We start from the raw sequence: 27,119 nt of genomic DNA on the forward strand, positions 1-27,119 counted from the left end.
TCAGTGAATGTTTTAAGAGTATGATCTGGTGCTGAAGAGACATTTATTATTAATTTGTTATCATAATTGATTGGACATAATAATGGGGAAATTATTTATTATTTATTATTATTATTATTTAGACTTTAAATGTTGTTACTGTATAATTGAATTTCTGATTCAAACGTATAATAAGATGGTATTGGTATTGAATATATGGTATTCAATAATATTCAACTTACAACAGTAAGAGAATAGAAGAAAATCTGCAAATGGAAGGAAAAAAAGAAAATTAAAGTGTGGTTTTTAACACACTCTGGTTTCTCGATTCTTAAAATGATTAATTAAATCTCCCTTTAAGGATCGTTAATAATTAAGTATGGAAAGCAAGACAAAAAGCCTGGATAGGTTTGGATAGGCTGTCTCAAAGTGCGATGTTTATCAGCGTTCTCTGTGTCTCTCAAGCTCTCCAAAGGGAGTTCAGCCTGGGAGCTATTTATACTGCACAACTTTCTCCCCACAGACCGTAATGGAGGGCTCCTTAGCCTTCTATACTTATAACCCCTTGCCGATTTCATCAGCTGACCAGCCACAGGCCCCTCTCTCCAAGTTTCTGAGGGCTATCAGCTCTCAAAGCATCTCTCTCATTTCGATAACAGAGACGCAAGCGCTCGCTGCCCTCAAATTGAATTAGATGCCACAGCACTTCTCAGACTCCACGGCGCGAAGAAGTCAGTCACTTGTTTGACTTTTTCCTTTCAGACACTGGAATGTTTATGGTGCGAATTGCGCTGATTTAAGGTCGTTTGACTTTTGCACCATTTCTGAGCGACGGCCCGACTTTTATATTCCCCCAGCGATTTCTGCCGTGTTATTAACTACGAGTAAGAACCATTAATCAATGACTTATCAAGTCTGAGAGTCTTCCCATATGTTCCCCAAGCACAGGAAAGACAGCAGTTAACCTTATTTTAGCTCTTTGTTCACCAGCTCAATGCTTAGATTTATGGGGGGCTTACGCGGCACTTTGGGTGGCATAAGAGTAATAGCCCCAGCACGCATTAAAAATCTGCTTCGAGTCAAAGAGGGCTGCTTAGGTTTGTATGATTTAAGAACAATGAGCTTCGCTAGGCTGCAGTGCGGCACCAAGAAAAACCACACACACACACACAAACGAGAATCCCTCTGTGGCCTTAGTGACAGTATTGATTAGCAGGACTCTGGTTGGATTGGATCTTGAGTGAGGGGAAATGGAGAGGCACGGATCCACTGGGGCCTCGCCTCGTCCCTGGAGGATTTTAAAAGCCGGCCGGACCCCGAGTGCAAACGCAAGCGCATCTCGTCCCTGTCTCACCTGATCTGTCATCAGTGCCCAGTTGAATACAGTCGCGTCCATTTGATGATTTGAGTGGGCTTTTTTAACAGCGCAGAAAGAAAAGCGAGCAGCTGAAAGGGAACGGCTCCACCCTCATTGTTCACCAGTCGCGACTCGTTTTCTGAGGCGTCGGAGCCCGGCTGCAGAGATGCTGACTGACAGCATGTTCAAACACAGCTGCGCTAGCTCTTTTGCGCATGACAGGGCAGACATTGTCACCGAGCTAAAAGAGGCCGAAAGCTGTTTCACTCGGCCATTGTGGACAGCAGGCTAGGTGTTATAGGGAGAGTGATTGAATTTTGTGCGTGCGTGTGTGTGTGTGTGTGTGTGTGTGTGTGTGTGTGTGTGTGTGGCATGTGTTTATATAAAAAAGCAGCAGTGCATATTGTCAATGTTCACTGTGATATTGATTAAATGTGTGTACTCATTTAAGGAGCTGAATATATACGTATATTAGTTTTAATTTCAAGTCTAAAATATGTGCAGATAAAACTAAGTTGTTTAGCATTTAAAGGACACCTATGATGAAAATCATCTTTTGGAAGCTGTTTAGACAGAACTGTGTGCAGGTCTAGTGTGTAAACAGTCATATTAGGGTGATATTAAGACAATAAGTATCTTTTTTAAATTTCCAGATGTTTAAATAGGATCTAACTCCCTTCCATTTTGAGGCCCACCGCTATGTGACGTAGGAGGGTGGATGTTTCCGCCCACCGAATTAATTGAGCCGCGTATTAACATGTCTCAGTAGTAACACACATAATCATATCAACAAGACAGGACAAGCACAAAGCAGCCGGGATTTAAAGATCTGTTAAGCTTTCTGTGATCATCAATCATCAAATGTGATCAAGAGTGAGTTTTACAAGTCTAAAAGGTTATTAAAACAGTGTATGTTTGTAATATATCACAGCAATTTTACCATCTTTATCACCACAGCCACATGCCAGTACAATTACGCGTGTGCTGTGTGTGTCTCTGTGTGTATGTGTGTGAACTTTGTAATGACATTGTGACTCATCATTGGAGAAAGGCTTAAATAACCTCAAAAACAAATACATCAAATAATCATTGGCAAAGTTCTTAGTATTTCTCACAAACTTTACGTGCAGTCTGCTTACTTCATGTCTGTCACTGTGCTATTTATCTGACGCAGCTGATGCGGAGATTGAGGCAAATTCTGACATGCACAGGGGAACGGTGAGCGGGGAGGCAACAAAAATAGCTACAATGAGTTCAGAGCAGAAAATCCCAACATTCTGAAAGCTATAATATTTAATTTGATGGATGTTTTCCAGACACATTCTGGAGACACAAACAACTTATCTTAAATCTTGAAAAAGGGGTAAAATAGGTGCCCTTTAATATGCCAAACAGAATATTTAATAATATGTAAATGTTTAAAACTTTAGAGTTTAGCATGTAAATATGAGGGTGTGAGTTAAAAGTCTGTGTTCCATCAGTCTCTGTTTCACAATCAGTGTCTGTCCAGTCTATAGCGGCCCCCTGTTGGATAGGTAGATATCACCCAAAGCTTCAGGTCCTCATTTGGCATGTGTTTAAATAAACAATCAAACTTTTTTTGTTGTTATATTATGCAAATACAGCTCAAAAGAAAATGTAGTATGTGATTTTGTTTATTTTAAATGAGCAGAAATCCTGGTCCCCTCTAGGCCAGCATAGAGCAACAGTCACCTTTTCGCAACATGGACGTGCATGTGTGTGTGTGTGTTTGTGCACGCTAGATGCATTGCTTGCCATAGCAACAAGCTTCTATGTCCTTGCTTTATGAGTTTGACCTCAACATGACCTTTTGACACATGACTACAAATGTGGAGACACAGCTTTTGAGTCACTGTGCAGGAATTGTTTCAATGTTTAAACCTGGCGGTGGTAGAGGAAATTTGTGTGAATGAGGAGAAAGACAGATGTTAGCTTGTTTACCGTGTTTTCGTTGCCTGTAGATACTCATCCGAATCACACTACTCCAGGTGGGCACTGTCAGAATCTTCCAATTTCTTCCTATTTTACGAACTGTAGCCTTGAGATCCATGTGATTTAATCTACCCTGAAATCACACTATTGTTTCTTTCTTTTTCTTTTTTTTTACTCTCTCCTGCTCCAGGGAGACCCAGCACAATACGATTGTGGCGTTTCATATGCAGAACATTTGTTTCTTTTCAGTTTTCATGGCAGCTCAAACTGGAGATTTAGAGCCCTGCCAGCAAGATAGGAGGAGAGAATGAACTAGTATGTAGCAAATTTTATGTGATAAAAAGGCTTTAACTAGAGAGAGAGAGCTGTAGAGGAATTTCGCCTAGGTAGGAGTCAGCTTTTCTTTTCTCTTTTTTTGGGTGGATGTAATAATAGCAATACACATTTCACACCCTTCTGAAACTATGAAGGTGACATTTTGCAATATTAAAAAATCTCACCAAATATGGGAGTATCATATTAGATTCACATTAAGGTGCTTAAGACTCTGGAACAAATATGCATTTATTAGCTTACATGGCGATGCGCCGTTGATATATTGATCCATTAAGTAGAAATGATTGTGGCAGCAAATCAAGGCCGGTTTGAAAATGCTCCGAGCGGTCTTTTGCAACAGAGAAATAAACTCTAGATGTGTGTTAGGTTAGTTTTTTAGAGCCGGATAACGGAATTTACTTTTATTACCGATTGCTCAATATCCCTTCTTGCAATATTAGCATGTACAGTATATGCGAGAGTTTGTTTGTCTGAAGTATTAGGTCAGATATGGGAGACTAGTTGCAGATGCATTATTTGGTATTTGGAAATAGACTCCCACTAACTCCTATACATTGTTTAAAGCATTATTGGAACAAAGCCGAAAATAAAATAAATGAATGAATGAAATAAACTCTTGATGTGCGTTAGGGTTAGTTTTTAGAGCTGGATACCGAAATTTATTTTTATTACCGATTGCTCAATATCCCTTCTTGCAATATAAACATGAACAATATATGCTAGGGTTTGTATGCCTGAAATATTAGGCCAGATATGGAAGACCTGTTGCAGATGCATTATTTGGTATTTGGAAATAGACTCCCACTAACTCGTATACACTGTTTAAATCATTATTAAAAATAAACTCTTGATGTGCGTTAGGGTGAGTTTTTTAAAGCCAGATAACAGAATTTACTTTTATTACAGATTTCTTAATATCCCTTCTTGCAATATGAACATGTACAGTATACGCAAGGGTTTGTTTGCCTGAAGTATCAGGTCAGCTATGGGAGACTAGTTGCAGATGCATTACTTGGTATTTGGAAATAGACTGCCGTGACTTGTATTTGCATTGTTTAACTCAAGATTGAAATAAACTCTTGATGTCTGTTAGGGTTAGTTTTTTAGAGCCGGATAACGGAAATTACTTTTGTTACCGATTGCTCAATATCCCTTCTTGCAATATGAACATTTACAGTATATGTGAGGGCTTGTTTACCTGAAGCATAAGATGAGCTATGGGAGATGTATTGCAGATGCATTATTTGTTATTTGGAAATAGACTCCCACTGACTTGTATACATTGTTTATACCACTATTATTAATACTAAAGATCTCAGTGTATCATAATTCACACTACTTGTTTTCTTTTTTGCATTATTTTATTTTCTCTTTGTGCATGCTCTCTGCTTTTCACATGCTTTGGAGGATGGGTTATTTGTATTGCTGAAAATCCTCATAAAGGAGAACTTGTCATTTGTAAGGATGTGTTTTTTATTACATAAATGCATTTCATATATACAAGATGCAGCAGCATACATAAAACCCTATAGTTATTGCAGTCCTTTGCTTTAAACCACTCTCAGTAACCGGTGTAATGCTGGGAGAGTAGCTCATACGCTCTGCTCTTATCAGTAGGCATGCTTTATTTTTTCCACCATTACTGTAATGTATGCAAATGACTGAGTAGGATGTTTGTTCAGCAGTTTAGTGATATCTATCTATCAGAATTAATGGCACCCCACAAAGGCTTTTAAATGAACTAGAAGCCCCAGGAGAGCTGTAACTCAGCGGAGGGACAATGTTGGCGGTGGCCTGCCTGGGGACTGGGCGTACTGGGAGCTTAATGGGGAGCGAAAGGGTTGCAGCGGCGTTCCGAGTCCATACTGAGTTTTTGACAGATGAGCGGGGCTGTCTAATAGATCTCGTTCTGCTATAATTCAGTGCAGTGGTATTTAACTTAACCTTTGTTGTCCCTGGGGGCAGAAAAACGCCAATCAGATGGCCAATTTCTCTCACTGCCATTTTCTCTAATGACCCAGCAAATGCAAGAGGAGAAAAGTTTCAATATAAAGTGTGATGTGTGAAAGGAAATGAGGAGTTCTGACTGTAAATTCGGATTGGATGACCTATTATTGAAGTCATTAAATTTGCATAAATGCACAACTGTAAATGTTTTCAGTTTTAAAATATGATAAATAAGGATTTGATTATTTAGGGGTTTCAAGGGGTGTCAAGTATCAAAACATGTGCAATGCACCTTTTTTCATGCATAATAGTGTGTGCTGTTTAATTTTACCATGACTATCATTCATTTTTACCACGAGGTGAGTGAGGTACAGGAGTTAACTGCTAAGATGTCATTCATTGTAGGAATTTATATGCATTTCAGACATATTTAGAATAATTTGAATCGAATATTCATGATTATTTTATTTTAAAATACTATATCATTACGCAAAGGACTAATATATTAAGTAAATTAATGCATATTCTTTTCCACCATCCTTCAAAGCAGTAGGTTGTACACATTTCTTGGCAATTATTATGTATGTAATCATTTTTATGTATTCTAATAAGTGTACATCAGAATAGGTGTGCTATTAATGTTATGATAAATGACAGTAGACCTTTAATTCAGCCATATCTTGTCAGGTTACTGCAAACATTAAAGCAGGACATTATGAAACTTGTTGTATATTAAATAAATAAATAAATAAATATATATATATTCTTGATTCTGATTGGCTAGAGGGTGTCCATTATTTTTATCAGTAGTTCCAGTCAGTTTTGATCACAGTTCAAAATAAGCGCGCTTCTTCCAAACATTTGTAATTACAGTACCATAGCAACTCAGATATGCTGCATAGGAAACCGATAAGGACATATAACCCTTTTAGACCCTTGTTTTAGACCCTTTCCAGGTTTCTCAGTAGTGAATGGTGTCATAGTTGAGAAAACTTAGAGTGCAGTGAATGGGAGAATACAACAAATATATATTTGTTATACAACATATATATTTATTTATATATATATATATATATATATATATATATATATATATATATATATATATATATATATATATATATATATATATATATATATATTACTATTATTATTATTATTATTATTATTATTATTATTATTATTATTATTATTATTATTTATAATCTTATTTGCTCAAATAAAGAAAAACTCCACGGTGATGTCAAAAAGACTTTCAGAAAAAATGAAAGAAATATTGTGAGACTGATGATGTCAGCCTCAGAAAAGAATGTAGTCAAGTTTACTCTCCTGTTCCATGGAGACTGCATTTGAAACGCCTCCCACAAATGTCGGACTGAGCTCCAGGCAGTTAGCGATAGCTCCGCTAACAGCTCCCTGCCGAGTGAAGCTTTATATCGGCCAGACCATCTCAGGACCTGCCGCTGTATCTTACCTCTTGCTTCTCTGTTGTTTAAAATTTGATATATAATTAATCTTGCATGTATGTAACAGCCAGTCTTTAGACTTTTAAACCAAATATTTGTTTTCAGGTGAATTGTTTTGGCATATTGCAATTATAAGTTTTATAATTTATGACCATAACATTAGACTGAACTGTGTGTTGGTCTGATTGCTTTTCTTTATTGTAGCTTTTGTTTTAAAGAAGATAAAATAGAGCAGAATCTTTTCTTACCTGTCCCGATATTATTATTTTTTTCTTATGCAAAATTAAATACTGTACATATTTAACAGCAAATATTTATGAAACAGGCTTTGGCTGTTTTCTCTTCAAAATGCACCTTATGATACTAAGAAAGTGACATTATAGTAGTTATTAGTTTTAGCGGTTGTTATCTGGAAATAACATGTCGGGATGGACCGCTCAGAATCAAGACTTCCTGAAAGCCATGTAATAAATATATCTATTAGCTGAGGCCAACCATATGAATGTGTATATAATACACGGCTTTCCTTTTCACCTGCCAAGCCATTAAAACGAGAAGGCGCAGTTTCTTTAAAGACTCCCTGAAGCTTTGCACTTTATTGTGACTTTATTTAAAATGCCTATAAACAAATCATCTCTGGTAGGTGCAGAACAAAATGCATCGTTAGACAGAGGAAAATCACCCACTGAGGGAAGTGCTAGAGCAGTCAGGCTGGTCATTCCATAGGAAATATGTGATTTACTTGTTTTCTTAACCTCTGCTGTCAGAGGAACTAGCATTCAGCAGAGCTGAACTCGCTAGCATAAACAACCATTCTTCAAGAGTAAGAAACATCGGAGGCCATTGTTCTATTGTGTGCTGTGTATTTGTAGCTGAAAGGCTGTGGTTTCCATCGTCGGCCAGCGCTCAGCAGGGCAGAGTAACGCTTGATTCCCAGCATAGCACCTTTTTTTACGTGTTGTAGTATTCTGGCACACATCCTCGCTGTGTGTTTTAATACCTGCTGCGGAAATTCAGTAGCTTTAGGCGGCGATGTTTGATGGTTTGAGAGGAACGGAAATACACATAGTGCTGTGGGAGAATGATGTAAATCACAAAACATATAGGGTTTCTTAGAAAGCCTAGATTGTGTGACTTTCTGCACATTTGAGTTTTACAGATCCCTCCCGTTGATGGTGCAAATCGAGGTGAGGAATGATCAACGCCGGTGATTATTTTACCTTTGGGTGCAAAGTCTCTAATGAGTTGATGAAGACGTGTTAGCTGCAGCCCGCACTGTGTTTCCATCTCTTCTGCCTCTCTGCTTAGTCTCAAACCTCTGTTAATTATGGAATTAGGTCACCAGAGTGTGGTGGCATCCTGCGCGGGTGATGTTTACCTCATAATAACTCTTCATCGTCTGCACTGGAGAAATAATAGAGCAAACGGATCACAATTTGCAACCCAGTTCTCCAGGTTATTGATACCAGGCCGGACTGAAGTTAACAGATGAAAAGCACGATTGATTCAGGCCATATCTTTGACTTGCTTCCATGGCCTTTTTGTTTATTCCGGTTCTGTATCGTCTACAGGGGTCGGTATTGTTCAATAACAATGGCTAACTTTAATTTACCGCGTGTCATTGGAGACGTTACGATTTTAATTAACAAATTCTAATTGGTCCTGAACGGAATAAACAAAAGCCAACCCAAATAATAATTGCAATTCCAGTAATGATAGTCATAAAGAAAGCAAAGGCCGAAGTCTGAGCACAAAACCGACTTGGCGCGCACGCCTGTGATTATGTTGCCGGCGTGCACAGATTCGTGTTTATTGGGAAATGGCATCCAAACCATGTGTTTTGTGTGATAGGATTTTGCATATGCTAATGCACTTGATTGCCTTGATGTGTGGCTGGGTGGGGGAGTCTCAGCACGAACCAGAGAGGCTCGATAACTGCCTCTTCAAATCCCATCCTCAAAGCTTCCGCCATTCAGTGCGGCCCTCTGCGCTTCAGGGAGGAGGCTGCGTTTGTAAAGCCATGATTAGAAGGGTATTTAATGGAACATCAGTGCCACTGATGCAGAATGATGCTGATTGTTAAAGTGCTGTTTTGCTTTGGCCATTTGTGGTATTATTGCCGTGTTTAATTGATTGAATTGACATTTGGGAGTGTGTTTTATAAGGATAACTCTAGCGGAAACTGGAACATTAGGTGAGAGAGGAGCAATGCTAATTTTGATAGCAGTAGATCATCGCTTTGGCTTTCAATCCTCCATGTTATCTGTATCTCCCAGTTGTCTCACCACAGGTAATTTCGGGAATATCATGGAATTTTAAAAGTTGAAAGTCAGGGTATTTTAATATTTATTTGTTCAAGTGATGGATATCATTAACATTTGTCTCTTTACATTTTAGCTTCCGTTTAATGAAATATATATTTTTTCTATATTGTATTTTTATAGGGACAACGGAGTGGCGCATTGGGTAGCGATGTCACCTCACAGTAAGAAGGTTGCCGGTTCTAGTCCTGGCTGGGCCAGTTAGCATTTCTGTGTGGAGTTTGCATGTTCTCCCTGTGTTCGCGTGGGTTTCCTACGGGTGCTCCGGTTTCCCCCACAAGTCTAAAAACATGTGTTATAGGTCAATTGGGTAAGCTAAATTGTCTGTAGTGTATGTGTGTGAATGAGAGTGTATGGGTGTTTCCCAGTTATGGGTTGCGGCGGGAAGGGAACCTACTGTGTAAAACATATAATGAATAAGTTGGCGGTTCATTCCGCCATGGCGACCCCTGATTAATAAAGAAACAAGGCAAAAAGAAAATAAATAAATGGATGAATGTATTTATTGCACATCTATTTTTATTGTTAGGTTATTTTTCAGCTCCATATTATTTCTTTCAAATGCAGTCAATACCTGTTAACCAATGTTAGCATGCCAGTATAATGTAAATTTTAAGAGCTTTAACTTCAAAATGCTTTAAAAATGCTCAATGTAGAGTTTTTAAATCTGCCGAGCTATTAAATATGGAAGAGGGAGCGCTTTTTAGCCATCCAACAAGTTTAAAAGCTGAGGTAAATTGCCCATTGTACTTCTGATAGTGGCTATTAAAGTTATACTATAAATGATGTTAAAGCTGAAACCATTCTAATATTATTATTGTTGTAGCATACTGTGTTAATTACATTGTAATTTACACTCACCGGCCACTTTATTAGGTACACCTTACTAGTACCGGGTTGGACCCTCTTTTGCCTTCAGAACTGCCTTAATCCTCCGTGGCATAGATTCAACAAGGTACTGGAAATATTCCTCAGATTTTTTGTTCCATATTGACATCAGAAGATGAGTACACTGTTGTCATAAAGGGATGGACATGGTCAGCAACGATACTCAGGGAGGCTATGGTGTTGACTCGATGCTCAGTTGGTTATAATGGGCTACGTTCAACACGTTCAAAAGCTCTTAAATGCTCGGTTTGAACTGCAGCAGATTGTCTTGACCATGTCTACATGCCTAAATGCATTGAGTTGCTGTGTGATTGGCTGATTAGAAATTTGTATAAATGAGCCGTTGGACAGGTGTACCTTATAAAGAGGCCGGTGAGTATATTTTATATATACTGCATAATTATATTTACACTATATATTAAGATAAACACAACAGTGGTCTGCTGCTCAATTCATTAGATGTCATGAAAATTCTGTTTTTTTTAATCAGGGAAAAGTGAGGAAGGATGGCACAGTGCTTCAGTGGTGAGCACTGCCGCCCTTACAGCAAGAAGGTCGCAGGTTCGAGTTCTGGCTGGGCCAGTTGTTCTATCTGTGAGGAGTTTGTGTGCGCTATAGATAAATTGAATAAACTAAATTGTCCGTAGTGAATGAGTTGTGTATGGGTATTTCACAATACTTGGTTGTGGCTGGAAGGGCATCCGCTGCGTAATGCATATGCTAGAAATGTTAGTGGTTCATTCCGCTGTGGGGACCTCTGCAGTAGAGACTAAGCTGAAGGAAAATGGCTGAAATCAAGGAATTTGATATTTGTCTTTTAGATATCAGGAATTCCTTGTAAGCCGACTGACTCCCAGCAGTGGCTGCGTATGGTACTAATTTACAAAACGACAGCAACGTTTAATACCACCGCGGCCTCGTCTTCATCAGACCCTCAGATAGTTCATCTGCCTCGATCATATTACAATCCCTAAAGCACAGCCAAACAGCTGAAATCATCCATTCCGTTGTCACACACACAAGCGTTGCACTGGGCCTCACCCTCCAGAGACACACACACAGATCAGCTCTCTGCACTCTCCTCTAATGAAAATGACACTTTGAAAGAGATTGAGCATATTTCTGCTATCGTATTTCATAAATCAAATTTTCCTGATTGCCTGACCTGATTTTTTCCATAGTTGTTCGGTCGCAGTCAGTCTTGGAAACGTCTCTATGCGAGCTATCATTACGCGTGTGAATTCTCTGGAAATTCCACAATCAGTGTCTCGTTAGGAGGGGGGAAAACTGGGGCTGATTTGGCAGGTCCATTAACCCAGAGCTCAGGGCTGACACGGCCACTAAAGCTGAGGCTGACAGGCGTACTACTCCCAGGGTGGAGGTGAAAGCCTTCAGCCGACTCTCTTTCTTATTCCTTCTGCTGATTGTAACACATCATCTCCAGAAAATAGGAAGTTCTGTGGAGGTCTGTATGGATTTACATGCAAAGGGTTGTCCAATTCCACAAGCGAAAGGTGGTGATCTGTATTAGGCCACATTCAATTTCATGGTTGGCATATTAGGCGTACAGGGAATGCATAAGGGTTGATCCCACAGAAGAGACATGCGATCGTGACATTCTCATGGAAAAATGTCTTTTCCGAGTCATAGATGACAGGATTTGCCAGTGTATCTTCTTCCGGTCCATCAGTTTTTTTGGATTATGCTCTAGCAGCTGCATGCGTCAGAATTCAGAGGTTCGAATACATGATTAATCACAAAATACACGTATAACCTGATGCCAGTTATGGCTCAAATAAAGTAAATCCATACACTGATAACAATATATAGCTTAATATATTACTGTTTGTGTAAATGAAATCTATTAAAATGATATATTTCATGCTTTAGATGTCATGCATATATTGACTACATCTAAAGGACCATTTCTTTTTTAACATTTTAAAGTATATAATCAGACATTTATAATATTTGTGATCATATTTCTCACTTTATTTAGATCTTTAGGGGCAAATGTTTCATAAAAAAATGCACAAATATAAATCATTCATTCATTCATTCATTTTCTTTTCGGCTTAGTCCCTTCATTAATCCGGGGTCACCACAGTGTAATGAACCGCCAACTTATCCAGCACATATTTTACTCAGCAGATGCCCTTCCAGATGCAACCCATCTCTGGGAAACACCCACACACACTCTTACACTACAAACAATTTAGCTAACCCAATTCACCTGTACCACATGTCTTTGGACTGTGGGGGAAACCGGAGCACCCGGAGAAAACCCACTCGAACGCAGGGAGAACATCCAAACTCCACACAGAAACACTAACTGACCCAGCAACCTTTTTTGCTGTGAGGCAACAGCACTGCCTACTGCGCCACTGCGTCGCCTATAAAATAAATATTATTATAATATAAAACACTTCTCAAAAACTAATGATTGTGGGTCATGAAAAAAAAATCACTAAATTAAATGCTAAAAGTTAACAATACTTTGAAGACTGGAAATTTCTTACAATGCTGTTATTTCTGCCTGATCTCATGAGGAAACGTAACTATTTTTATGTTTGGTCAGTTTAGTGGCTAGTTGAGTCGTACGTAAATGTACAATTTTAAAAAGGAGGCGTGGCACCCAACCCAACCCCGCCCCTAAACCCAACCATCATTGGGGAGATGAGGACTTTTTAGCCATTCAACAAGTTTAAAAGCTGAGGTAAATTATCCATTGTTCTTCTAATAGTGGCAATTAAAGTTCTAATATAAATGATGTTCAAGCTGAAACCATTCTAATATTGTTATTGTTGTAACATATTGTGTTAATTACATATAATTGACACTCACTGGTCACTTTATTAGGTACACCATACTAGTACCAGGTTGGACCCTCTTTTTGCCTTTAGAACTGCCTTAATCCTTCATGCCATAGATTCAACAAGATACTGGAAGTATTCCTCAGAGACTTTGGTCCATATTGACATGATAGCACCATGCAGTTGCTGCAGATTTGTTGGCTGCACATCCATGATGCGAATCTCCTGTTCCATCACATCCCTAAGGTGCTCTATTGGATTAAGTTTTGTTGACGGTGGAGGCCATTTGAGTTCAGTGAACTCATTGTCATGTTCAAAAAACCAGTCTAAGGTGGTTCACGCTTTATGGCATGGTGTGTTATCTGGAATTAGCCATCAGAAGATGGGTACACTGTGGTCATAAAGGGATGGACATGGTCAGCAACAACACTCAGGTAGGCTGTGGTGTTGACACGATGCTCAATTGGTACTAATAGGCCACGTTGAACATGTTCAAACTCACTTAAATGCTCTGTTTGAACTGCAACAGATCATCTTGACCATGTCTACATGCCTAAATGCATTGAGTTGCAGCCATGTGATTGGCTGATTAGAATACTGTGAGGAGTTTGCATGCGTTATATCTGAATTGAATGAACGAAATTGTCAAAAACTATAAAAGGAGTCATGGCACCCAACCCCGCCCCTAATCCCAACCGTCATTGGGGGATGAGCCAGTCATACTAAATTGAACAAATGAGATTGTACAAATGCATACGAATTAGCCACTGAATCAAAATGTACAAATTGTTATGAATTGCCATCATGTTGGTTATTCATGATTATATTATATCTGCGTCCCCGTAATATTGCCCTCATATAAATAATGAAAAAGTATTACCATAAACAATGTATTCGGTGTCACCTCAAAACAAACAAAAGATCATAAAATGAGCGATATAGTTTTCATTATGTCTGAGTAATATATATCATCATATTGCACAGCCCTAGTGCCAGAGTGACTTCACACATCAAATGAGAAATATGTGTGTATTAATTTTTAACGACACACACCTGATGTTTTTTAAAACATGTTTTTTCTTGTTCTGTCTGGATCATTGGGTTCACTTCTGTTTTCTGTTATTAGTCCTCTAAAACTAGTGAAATGGCCAGTTAAATCTTTCAGTAAATGAGCAACACATATTAAAGTACTGCCGACTCTTGTTTGCTGTCATGCTAATTGTGGCTCTGTCGTGTTGTGTTTGCAGTAAAGTCCCTGTAGGCTAGTCAGTTGACTCAGCAGCCATATTAGTAACCCCTCCGGGCAGCTGTTTTCTGTGGAGGTAATAAGTGTGCAAATAAAGCTTACATGCAACAGGGTCAGGTAAAATGAAAGACTTATATAAATATATGACTTGGATTGTATGTGACTAATTAAACACTGTTTGATGTTAAATCGATGTGAGAGGAAGACGATTTAATTGAATTGCAAGCAACATTATATAGATAGAGGCATAGAAGTTTGCACAGAGTCTATGCATCTGAAATAATTTATGATAAATTTAGTAATTATGTTTATATATAGCCATGTATCATTTAATATAAATTATTGCAATACATATTTTAATCTTTTTTTCAAAGTTTTAAACAAGTATTTGAGGCTAGATGGTTGAGCAGCATTTGAAGCAGATGTAAAATACTGCATACACCTGCATACACACAAACATACACCTGTGACTGTTGCTTGGCAACCATTACAACAACAGTACTGAGCCAAAATTGCATTGTTATAATATGTGAAACCTGCCAACTTATATGGGCATATAACATTGTATGAAAGCAAAAATCCCCATGAAGCTGTTGTTAACAGTCAATTTGTAGCAGCTATTTATAAGGAGAAGGGGTTAGGCGCTTTGTCCCTTAAAATGACTTTAAACCACGACTTTTTGGGGTTATTACTAGGGCCAGACAGAATCAAATGACATTTTTTGCTATTTTTGCTAAGAATTTTGTAAAAATTCTGCAGATTTAAAAATAATTATTTTGGGAGTATCGTAACTAAAAACTTGAAATAAAAATGATACCTTTTTATTTAATGTTTACAATGCAGATCCACTTATTTGGTCTGTCATATGATATATCTACTAAAAGACAGAAAATATTACTTTACAAACTGTATTGTAAATAAATCATATAGACATTTTCCTATTAGTCATTAAAATTACTGAAATTAAACAAAAAACTGAATAAATATAAATTTACACACATTTTCACAAGAAAATAAATAGTCTCAATGATGGGCTAAAAATGTGCAGATTCCGTCTGGGTCTAGTTATTGCTTTATATATATATATATATATATATATATATATATATATATATATATATATATATATATATATATATATATATATATATATATATATATATATATATATATATATCATTTTTATATTTTAAGCCCACTGAAAAAACATTTGATGTACTGCGTTTTATTAATGTGGTTGCAAACAATTTATATGAGCTAAACATAAACAAAAAAATTTGATTTAGCAATGTTCAACTTAATTTGTTTAAATTCAAAACAAACAATTTAAATGATTTGCAACAATACTTTTTCATCCTTTATATAACACTCATGAATAGCAGCTTTATGAAACATTTGCAATCTTGAGAATACAATTGCATTTTATTTAGCTACATTTTTTATTTTCATGTTGGACCTGTAATCGTTGTTTTTTGAAAAGTGTTATATATTTTATTAACATTTATTTTATATTTGTACATGTTTGTATTATTGGCTTATATATGCAATATCAAAACTTGTACAGCCTTTTCACCCTTGTGTATTACTCTGTCCACATAGTTACAGCAGATCAATAAACTCACTACAGTTTGACAGTTAATTCAGCTGTTGGACAACATAGTGTACTGTTTAAGCCTTTTAGGTGAGAATAGTTGTTTAGATTGCAATTATAAAGTTTATTTATAAGGATAGTGCCTGTTTTAAATATTCATAATTTCAGAGATTTATCGCATCAGTGGCCAACTTGTGATACTAAGCAGAGCAAAGACAGTTCACATTCCGCCACAAGATGGTGACAGAGACTGCATAATAAATCCTTAGGAGCGAAAAACAACATTTTCTCAGCATAAGTTTATAAACTACAGCTGAAATAAAACATTGCAGAACAGGATAGTGACATTCTAAGTCAATCTTTCTCTTTTATATCTTCTAATGCAGTATTTATACCATAGTAATCTGGTCGTGTTTGCTTTGCTTTGGCATTTTCGGGGTTAATAATTGTAAAATCCTGATTGGAACAGAGAAATACTGCAAAATCTCTGTAGATTGATGACATTTCATATTGTTCAGCCTTATAATCTTAAAATGTGGGCAAAATTACCCGTTTTGTCATCACTTTAGACATTACACTAGAGAATCATTAAATACTAGCTGTACTAGCTTTGGTACAAATGCAATAATTTCACTTGTAGTGATAAGGGTTTGGGAGTTGCGGAAAAAAGTGAAGAGCGGGGATTTCAGAGGTATATAATTTTTTTTGCAACCACTTATCTTAAAAAAAATAATAATAATATGAATAGTTTTTTGTTTTTTTTTCCGTGTAAAAACTTGCATGAGTATGAGTACATTTGATTCTGGGATTTTATTTTTATATACAGTAAATTAGTCTATTACAATTGTTTCAAACTCGCACATTATGTTTCCCTGTTCACCCTGAGGGATACAAGTAGAGTTCTAAAGCAACGCAGCACCACCGCACTTTTGTCACTTAGAGAGAAGAAAAACAGCACATCTTAGTTAGCATACTTGAATGCACTCAATCTGAGAGGGAGACAACGAGCGTGTCCCTGTTGTCTTGAGGGTTTTGGCGAGGATCCACAGAGAGCTCTCATCCTCTGGAACTTTCTGCCTTTGCTCCAGTCGCTACTTCATTATAACCCCTGAAGACTCTGGCTTAAAGCCGGGTAATAGACGCACAGCTTCTCCTACTCATTTGTCATGGGCCTGTGGGTTTGATGCAAAGCACTCAGCACTTGTTGCTCCGTGTTAATCCCACTGTAGACACCGACTCGCTCGTCCTCGCTTTTTCCAACTCGCCGTCGTCATGCCTCGTAATTTCACTTTCATTTGATGTTTTAATGGAAATCCCAGCCTCTCTCTGTTGAATTGCACCATTGTCACCAAATTACTTTATCAAATGAAATTTCGGGGAGGGGTGAGAGAGAGGAAGCATACTGTTCAAAAGAGACATCCATCCGCTCGCATACAACAACCATCAATTGTTTGGGATTAGGAATATTTTATTGTTGTGTCTCTTCTTCTCACCAAGGCTGCATTTATTTGATCAAAAATACTTGTATTAGTGTGAAAAAATGCTAGTTATATTTAAATTATTCCATGGTCTATTGAAATTCTTGATTCCGATCTGCAAGATTGTGCTCAATAAACAACACAGACTCATCGTTGATACAAACCCCTATATACATTTCGGGAGATCATTCTTCAACCGTTCTTCAGCAGACTTATACCTTGTAGGCTCGATCAACTCCTCTCTGCAATTAAAGTCCGCCACCTGATTTTTACTACGTTTTCAGATCTTACCACGTTCGCAACCTGTTATTTACTTGTTTATTTGAATTTTTGGTTTTTGTTTTTGTCTCATCTGCTTTTTGGAACCGTTCTTCAGCAGACTTATACCTTGTAGGCTCGATCAACTCCTCTCTGCAATTAAAGTCCGCCGTATATAGGGCGAGCTAGTGGCCAAACTGGTAACAGGGAAAAAGCTGTCCATACGGAGGTAAGTGGGCAGCAGTCAGCCGGTAGTGCGAAAACAAACATGCCCTCGGCAGTGTCATAGCCCCTGTGGTGTTCATTTTAAAATCGAAATGCAGCCATACATAGTTCTGGCTACATAATACACGCTGTCCAGAAATGTGCACAAGGCTACGTTTTCACAATGAGCCTGTGTTGGCAATAAAACTGCATAATGCACAAGTAGTTCCAGACAGTTTTGATCAAAGTTCAAAATAAATGTAATATTAAAAAAAAAATCAACTTAATGTTTTTAAGTTTCTTATGTGTTTGAATGTAATTTATTCCCGTGGTTCAAATCTGAATTTTCAGCAGTGTTTAGTTTCACATTATTCTTCAGATATCAATATGCTTATTTGCCGTTCTGTTTTGATCAGTTATTATTGATAGCCATTGTTGATATATTTTTTTTAATAATTAACAGTGTAGAATCTTTTTTCCTGCGTCATAGTTTTGTAGGAAGCTTGTTAATGTTGCTTTTTTAGAATTCTTTGGCAAATAGAAAGCAAATAATTGCATTATTTATTAGATTTTTCTTTACATTACTAATGTCTTTATTGTGACTTTTTATTAATTTATTGTGCCTAGAGGAATATAAAGTAAATACATTTTAATGGTACTTTTGCAAATATACAAACATTATGTAGCAGCACAACACTGAAACACAATAATCCAAAAACAATGATTTCAGAAAGATCGTATGACACTGAGGACTGGGGTAAGGATGCTGAAAATTCATCTTTAAAACACTGGAAGTATATTATAGTTTATATTTATAATTATAATATATTTCATAAATGTAAATTTTGTTTTACTTTGTTTGATCAAATACAGTAAATGCCGTTCTGATGAGCAGAACAGCCTTCTTATAAATATCTTGGAAAATCTTACTCATCACACAATTTTAGTAGTGTATGAATGTGTTTTAGGGCAAAGTGGCACACAGGAGAATGTGAGCGTTTTTTTTTTTTTTTTTTTTTAAAGGATGGATCATGTTTCCATAAATGAAAAAAAAAAATACGACCTCAGAGAGCCTCACTCTGCAACCTCTCTTTATTCCTGTCTGCCGTAATGAGCGTTATCACCATATCTCAGCAGAAATGACTGTAAGCACTTATATAACAACTGATGCCTCAGTGATTTCTTAAATGGAAAGTTGAAGTGTACTTAGCCCATGTTGAAGATATATTCGGGGTTGGGCGGTTGCTGGTAATTCCCCTCCATGCTGTGAAATTTTCATTTATTGTTCTTTAGTGCAAGTAAGAAGTTGGAAATAAGGCACCCGGGGTGCAGACTGATGAGGAGACCCACAGTATCATTACTAACTTAACATCCCACCAGATTAACATCCCCCACAAAGATTGTAACTATTTGATAAAACAAAACATTAGTATTGTAGATTATTAAACATTGTTATTGTCAACTATGCTTTCCTATAGTAGTTTACTTTCAAATTTATTTTTTATGGATTTAAAACTCAATATAAGCAAAATAACAACCCATAGCCATTCAGTGGTATAGACATATTAAAACAGCTTGCTTATTTTCATTTGAACATAAAGTTAAACATCAAGACTAAAATAAAAATATAATATAAAACTGATTAAAGTGATTTATTTTTTGGTATTTAAACTATAGCAAAGTATGACGATAGTAGCAAAGTATGAAGATAGTAAAGTCACTGAAAATGTCATCAAATGGTTGTTGTTTTATATACAGTTTGTTTTTCCCCGTTTTCTGTTTAACAGAGAGCAGATTTTTTTCCAACACATTTCTAAGCAGTCATTTAATATCTTATCTCTAATAACAGTTTTTTTTATCTTTGGCATGATGACAGTAAATAATATTTTACTAGAATTTTTTATGACAAAATAAAAGTATTGAAACAATGTTAAAACTGAGATGTTGACATGTTTTGTGGATGAATTGAAACTTCAAAAAATAATTTTTATATAAATATTTTGTTTTGTTTTTTACTATATAATTTTTTTTTACTTTATTTTTATTTTATATCAGTTTTATCCTTTTTTAATCCTATACAAGTTTACTTCCACTCAATACAAAGTACCTTTGAAAAAATCTTAACTTAAAAATCTAAGCTTAAAATAATAAAAATTAAAAACCTTGAGTCGTTTAAAACAAGCAAACAAACAAAAACATAATAATAATAATAATAATAATAATAATAATATTATTGTTATTATTCATATTATTTATATTATTATTATTATTATTATTATTATTATTATTATTACATGGAATAGAAATTATTTGAGTATTTCCCTGGAACTTTCAGTACAAAATCACATCAGCACCACCCTCACCAAGTGATTTCCTAGGGTCTTTAATGACTAAACAGTTCCATTTAATGCCTAATGACTTCCTTCGTATAAAAAAAAATACAATTTGCTTTACATCTCTGTTTGATTTGCATTCATAGCCCTGTAGCATTTCCGTTCAACTCCCTGTCTGTTCATATATGTGAATGCAGACATGCCATTAGCCGGATATATCGACCGCATTCGCCTGTTATGAACCAATTAGTGGGTTCATTATGTAAATACAGCCTGCTAATTATCTTGTGCATTCAAATTAATTATGATGTATAATGTCAGCATTAGCAGGAAGTCCAGCCCAGGTGGGCATTTTGGGAACCCTGCGAATGGGTGAAATGAAGTGTTGGGCGGAAAACGCGGTCTGTTCTTCAGTCGTGTGATGATGCGGATCAGCAGATCTGGAAGCTGATAGTGGAGTACAGCACCGCGACTTCTAATTAAAATGAATTTCTGACAGACTGGTGCACTAACAGTTACAAACTGCAATCTGATGTTAATCAACAGGGGTTTCTTCATTAATTGACAAAATTAGCCTCATCAATCACACAGAGGGGGGCGATGGGGTTCTTGAGAGCTGCTGTGTCTCTTCACCGCATGATTCCACAGGACGAACAGCAGGATACCGCCTCTGGACGCCAGACAGATGCGTGCACACGTACACACACACACACACACACACACACACACGCACACACGCACACACACACATATACACACATGCACACACACAGGCATGTACGCTCTCACACAGGCACACACATGTACACACACAACTATCTTTGTGAGGACTTCCCATAAAAATGTAATGATGTTATTTCTGTCAGTCTGTATTCTTTCCCCTACACTGTAAAAAAATCTAAATTAATGTTGACTCAACTTAAAACTGTAAGGCAACTTACTGCACAGCTTTATTGAGTTGAATTATATTTATAATATTACTATTACAAAATAATTAATGAAATAAATAAAATGCAAAGCAAAAATCCAAGACATTAGGTTAAATAATAATCTTGACTTTTATCCGCTTGAATCAATTAGTCAAGTTGAGTCAACTCAAAAGGCTCTGCAGCAAGATGCCTCACAATTTTAACATTATTATTATTATTATTATTATTATTATTATTATTATTATTATTATTATTGTTATTATTATTATTGTTGTTGTTGTTGTTGTTGTTGTTGTTGTTGTTGTTATTATTATTTATTTATTTATTTTTTATTTATTTTTATTTTTTATTTTTTTTTCTGTGTAACCCCAACAATCTGCAATTTAACATTTTAAAAATACCTAATTCCATAAAATTTATGAGCGTTTTTCTCATGGAGACCAAAAATATACATTAAAAAATGTCAAAATATATTGGTGTTGCTATACGTGTGGGGACATTGGATCCCTGCATTGTAATAAAAACAGTATACAGACACACACTGTCTCCATCTAGACCATTCTTGCAAATGTAGGACCCTATGAAATCTATTTAAGTATCCATTTTTTAACAGAAATAAACATTTTTGAAATTAGATGTTGCCTAATTAAAAGAAATCATGAAACATACATTGCACCAACAATTTATGAAACATTTAACAAAAAAAAAAAAAAATATATATATATATATATATATATATATATATATATATATATATATATATATATATATATATATATATATATATATATATATATATATATGAATGAAACTTGTTTCAAACAAAAATGGATTGTATTTTTTATTATTAAACAACTTGCTGACAAAATGGCAGTCTTAGGATAAAAAGGATATATATATATATATATATATATATATATATATATATATATATATATATATATATATATATATATATATATATATATATATATATATTTTAATGACAATTTATTGACAAACAGGTTTTTGCTCTTTATTTGTTTGATTATTTATTTATTTATTTATTTGTTTATTTATTTATTCATTCATTCATTTTTTATTAGCTACTCAGATATCATAGCCTCTACTTGTTGTTAGGTGCTTTTATTTTTTTGTTAATTTTTTTTTTTCAAAATAAACTGAAATTAATCTAGACTTTTATTTATTTGGGGTTGTAATGGAGATGCTTTTACTTTCCATGTACACATTATATGTCAATAGCTTTTCTCAGAAAAATGCTGATGAAGACATTCTCAGAAGTCATATTTAATCAGTCCCTTGTGACTTGATATTCACAGACCATTTCGAGATTCATGATAAGGTGTACAGCACATTTTATTAATGCATCCAAAATTCTGCGACAATTTATGTTATTCATCTAATTGCTACTATATTCTGTGATTCCATCTGCGTTTTCCACATCACTAAAATCATAGGATCTACAATTGTCTCCTGAAATCTCCAGATAAATGAGTCACATTTGCTTTCTGATGATGGCATGAAATTGCAAAAATGAGCATTCTTTTTGTTCGGTGAAGACGCAAACAAAACAAAAAAACCTCTCTGTTCAACATTTGTGTTGTGTTCGTGAAAATGCTTTTATCAGGTGTTTATGCCCCCTAAAAAAATTCAGGAGGCCTTTTTTTGCCTCATTAAAAATATGCCCAAACACAACAAATTGCCCTCAGTGAAAAGTGAGTGCATAATAAGAAATACACACAGCCCTCCCTGAGCGCTCAGCACAGTTGACTTCTTAGGATGTCTCAGGCGTCTTTCACACTGTTTAGCATACTATTTATAGTCCAGACCCTGTAGACGTAGCCAGATGCAAACAGCATCCTTATGAGTGCTTCCTCACACATTTCTCTGAATCGAAGGGAAATAATGAATGCTGCGAGTCTCAGTTTTACACGTCTGTATTCTTCTTTATGTTCAACAAATGGTCTGCTCTTTAACTTTGTGCTTAAGATGGTCAGTCATAGCAAAAGGTCCACAGTAGGGAAAACAGTGACTTCTGTTTAACACTTCAGTAATTGGAGATTTTTTTGTAGGTCTCCTGGGGCGTAGATTTTTCTCACGAGGAAAATCTTGTGTGCTTTCTCTAGTGTCATCATGTCAGTTTTTAGATTTGTGCGTTTCTTGGATTAGATATTAGTGATTTATAATATAAATAATGTTATAGTATAAAGACCTTCAATAGGGTAGTTTATTAGATATCTGTTTTTATTCATTAATAAATACAATCATTTAATGATAAATATATTACACATTATTTACATATATATAATATTTATTTATTTATTTTTTTTTTTTATTCATTCATTTCGACTTAGTCCCTTTATTAATCAGGGGCCAGCACAGCGGAATGAACTACCTATTTATTTATTTATTTATTTATTTATTTATTTATTTGTATTTTATTTGTATTTTATTTATTTATTCATTTAGTTATTCATTTTTATTTTTATTTATTCATTTTATTTATTTATTTATGTAAGAACTATTGTTAAAATACACAAAAACATTTTTTTATTTGTTGTTTACTGTATTATCAAATATATACTTTTCTCTGAGTTTGATAAATTAATTTATTTATTCGTTTTGACCGTAAAATAATTATTTATTTTATATTATTTTATTTTTTTGTATTATTAATATTTTTATTTTAATATTTATTATTATTATTTTATAATGTTATGTCTTTATTGCTATTATTGTGCTATTTATATATTTTAGGATATAGTAAACATATTTTCTGTATTTTAAAGTCAGAACTGATTCACCAATATAAAATAGACTAATAAATTAATAAAGAATAGATTGATAAATTGCTAAATAAAAAAAAATAAATATACAAAATAATGAACAGAAAAATAAAATGCAAAACAACAAAATTGGATGCCAGATTTAAATAAAATAATCATAAAATAATAATCATAAATTATTATTATTGCTATTTTTTGCTATTATTATTATAAGCTGCAGTTTAAAAAATAAAGAAAAATATACTGTATAAAATATTAATTTCTGCTAATCGCTTTAATTATAATATTAAAATGAGTGATGTACATTTTATCACACTGTCCTCATCAGACAGTGTTTGAAAGGCAGATGGTCATCTTGCCTGAGTGAATTGCTAGTTCAGTGATTTACTGCTCCATTGACAGCCAAGATTAGCAGACCATTCAGGGTTTTTGGTCTCGTCCAATCACAGTGCTCACCTCGTGTGAAGGCTTGATTCGGTAGCCTAATGGTTACACAGCCTGATCTGCAAGCCTCATTTACTCGTGCACATTAAAGATGCACACGATTGTATACCACTTAAACAGCAGAGTTATAATGGCATAACAATAATAGCATTCTGTAGCAACACTGCACATTTAATCTCACTCTCTTTCAGCGTTGTAAGCACCATGGTGGTGCGGATCTGTCAAAACAAGAGTGTAATCTCCTCACACATGCAACAACAGCACATAATAGGACCTTAATTATAGCCATAAGACTTGTTTAATATGCTTACTTTAGCTCTGGACCACATATTTCATGAAGGCTGATGATATTAACAGGGTTTTCATCTGTTCCGGCAAGCCTGGTAATTAAGGAAAATTTAAAAATAAATAAATAAAGATTTTTTTTCAGTCCTTTATAACATATCAGTTTTCATCAAAAAAGAAAACATGGATTGGCAAATAAAAAAGCCGGAAGATTATTGTTTTTAAATGTTCTTATTTGTTGAACAACAGTTTACTATTGGTTTGAGTGTAGGGATAATGATTCTTAAGCAGGGTATTGGAGGATTTAGGTCAGGTGTGCCCAACCCTGGCTGCATTCGAAATCGAAATTACTCAGTCTATACTGCATTTGAATTTAAATGTACTACTCGACTATTAGAAAAGTATGTTTTATACAGTATGAATGTGAGAAGTATGAATGGAACTCAGACGTACTACATATGCCATTTTATCATGATCACGTGACCTACCTGCGTCAATTGCATCGCATCACTCCCATTCATGAATTCTTCTCGCATACTGTTTTTCAACTGATGAATTCAGGCATTCTAATCGGCTCACATACTGTTTTTTTAGCATACTATATAGTATGGAAGTATGCGATTTTAAACACTGCCCATGGTTATGGAGATCTACCTACCTGCAGACTTCAGCTGCAACCTTAATCAAACACACCTGTCTTTAATTAATAAGTGCTCCTTCAGATCTTGGTTTAGTTGTGTTTGATCAGGGTTGGAGCTAAACTCTGCAGGAAGGTAGATCTCCAGGAACAGGGTTGAGCACCCCTGATTTAGGTACTTGAAGTTGCTAAAATGCTTGTACCTTAATAAAACATTTATGTTTGTAAATTAATTACAGTACATAAATAATAGTTCAAAACATCTACACTAAAGCATTAGTATGAGAAGCTGTAGTAAATCAAAATGAAATATTTTTGTCCAAATATTTGCTTCTCTGAAACAAATTATTTCAATTCAATTCAATTCAATACAAGTTTATTTGTGTACCCATTTTCACATTTATTTATTTGCTTTTTTATTTGCTTGCTTGCATTCAGAGTAATCCTGCCACATAATTCATAATTTAGTTTTCATTCTGAGCGATGTGGGAAGTGGAAATCACCCAATAGGGTTGAGTTTTTATTTGAAGGCAATTTTCATGTGCATTTTGTCAGTTAAGTTGGTTCTAGTAAACCTCTGGCATGTCCTTTCAGATGAAGCAGAATTTTCTACACAAAGTCACAGAACACTGACAAGCTATGCTAAATTGAGTTCATAATCAAGACTAATTTGATTGGACTGTAATTTGATTGGACTGCAGTCATAATGACAGCTGTTTGCGTCACTTCTCAATTAACTAATTCTTATGTGAGATGATTCTGTGATAATTTGTTATGATGAATCTGTGCAAGCAGTTAAATCTTTTGGTTATAATGTAGTGCTATGGGGATTACTTTGGATTTTTGGTTGTTGTCAGAGTTTCTGCATAAAAGTGCCCTCTGAATTTAGTGCTGATCACACGGCTGTGCTTTCCTGACAAAATGTGAATGAAAATCACATCTTTGCTCATTTATGAATTTGTGAATAACCATCACTACTGAGCAATACATAGGCAGCCAATATATAATTGATATTTGGTGCATTTGGCTATACCTTATGTACATTTTTTGTGGGCATCCATGAAGATTATTTGACTTCAGGTCATGACTCTTTGATTCTTGTATTTCATTCCCATCATAATGAAATGTGAAATGTCCTGGAAGATTATCTTTTAAAAAGAGTGGAAACCCTGTATTGAGGAATACACAGCAGGCCGTCTTGAATTGATACCACCTTTGGTGCAGGTACGGTAAGCCTCGTCATTTAGCAGACAGACACACTCCAGCTGCCTGAACCAGGCCTGACCTTGGATTGACTCTTGGTGATGAAGACTTACAGTTGATCCCCTGGATTTCTGCTCTCCTTCCTCACCATGGGTTTGGACACTGGTAGGCCATCAGGATGGATTGGGGAAACCGAAAGACAGAAAGTGGAAAGTGTTTGACGTCTCAGATGTGTTGGCGCTGATCTTTGTTCTCTTGTACTCATCAGTGTGTGACAGCTTTCACTCTCTGCCTCTGCTTTTCACAGCGTATCTGCACCTGACTAAACTAGATGATCTGCTTTATTGCAATTAGATGCAACCAGTGTGGCAAGAGTTAGTTAACACACACCTGCTTCTGTTTTCAATGTTCTGAACACCTGTCCTTTATACATTTATACATTTATTTGTACATTCAGTTCTTTATTTCCTTCTTTCTTTCTTTCTTTCTTTCTTTCTTTCTTTCTTTCTTTCTTTCTTTCATTTTGTACAATTCATTAGCATCCTTCCTTCCTTCTTTCCTTACTTCCTTTCTTTTGACATTCATCCATTTTGTACAATTCATTAGTATTCTTCTTTCCTCCTTCCTTCCTTCATTTCTTGATTTCCTTTCCTTCTACTTTCCTT

General features: G+C 35.4%; 1 protein-coding gene across 44 annotated transcripts in view; it reads left to right on the forward strand.

The window, feature by feature from the left end:
- Window positions 1-27,119, forward strand: part of diaph2 (diaphanous-related formin 2) — a 712,207-nt gene that overhangs the window by 521,086 nt on the left and 164,002 nt on the right. Inside the window, exon 25 of one of the 44 annotated variants that reach the window (XR_012389932.1) lies at window positions 503-1,814. The exons of 42 other annotated variants lie outside the window; for them this stretch is intronic. The gene's annotated coding sequence lies outside the window, so the exon portion shown is untranslated. Of the gene's footprint in view, window positions 1-502; window positions 1,815-27,119 lie in introns of those variants that run through there. One more of the 44 variants, XR_012389933.1, reaches the window with a different exon arrangement.

This window comes from Danio rerio, chromosome 14 (genome assembly GCF_049306965.1).
Source record: "Danio rerio strain Tuebingen ecotype United States chromosome 14, GRCz12tu, whole genome shotgun sequence".
Lineage (NCBI taxonomy): Eukaryota > Metazoa > Chordata > Actinopteri > Cypriniformes > Danionidae > Danio > Danio rerio.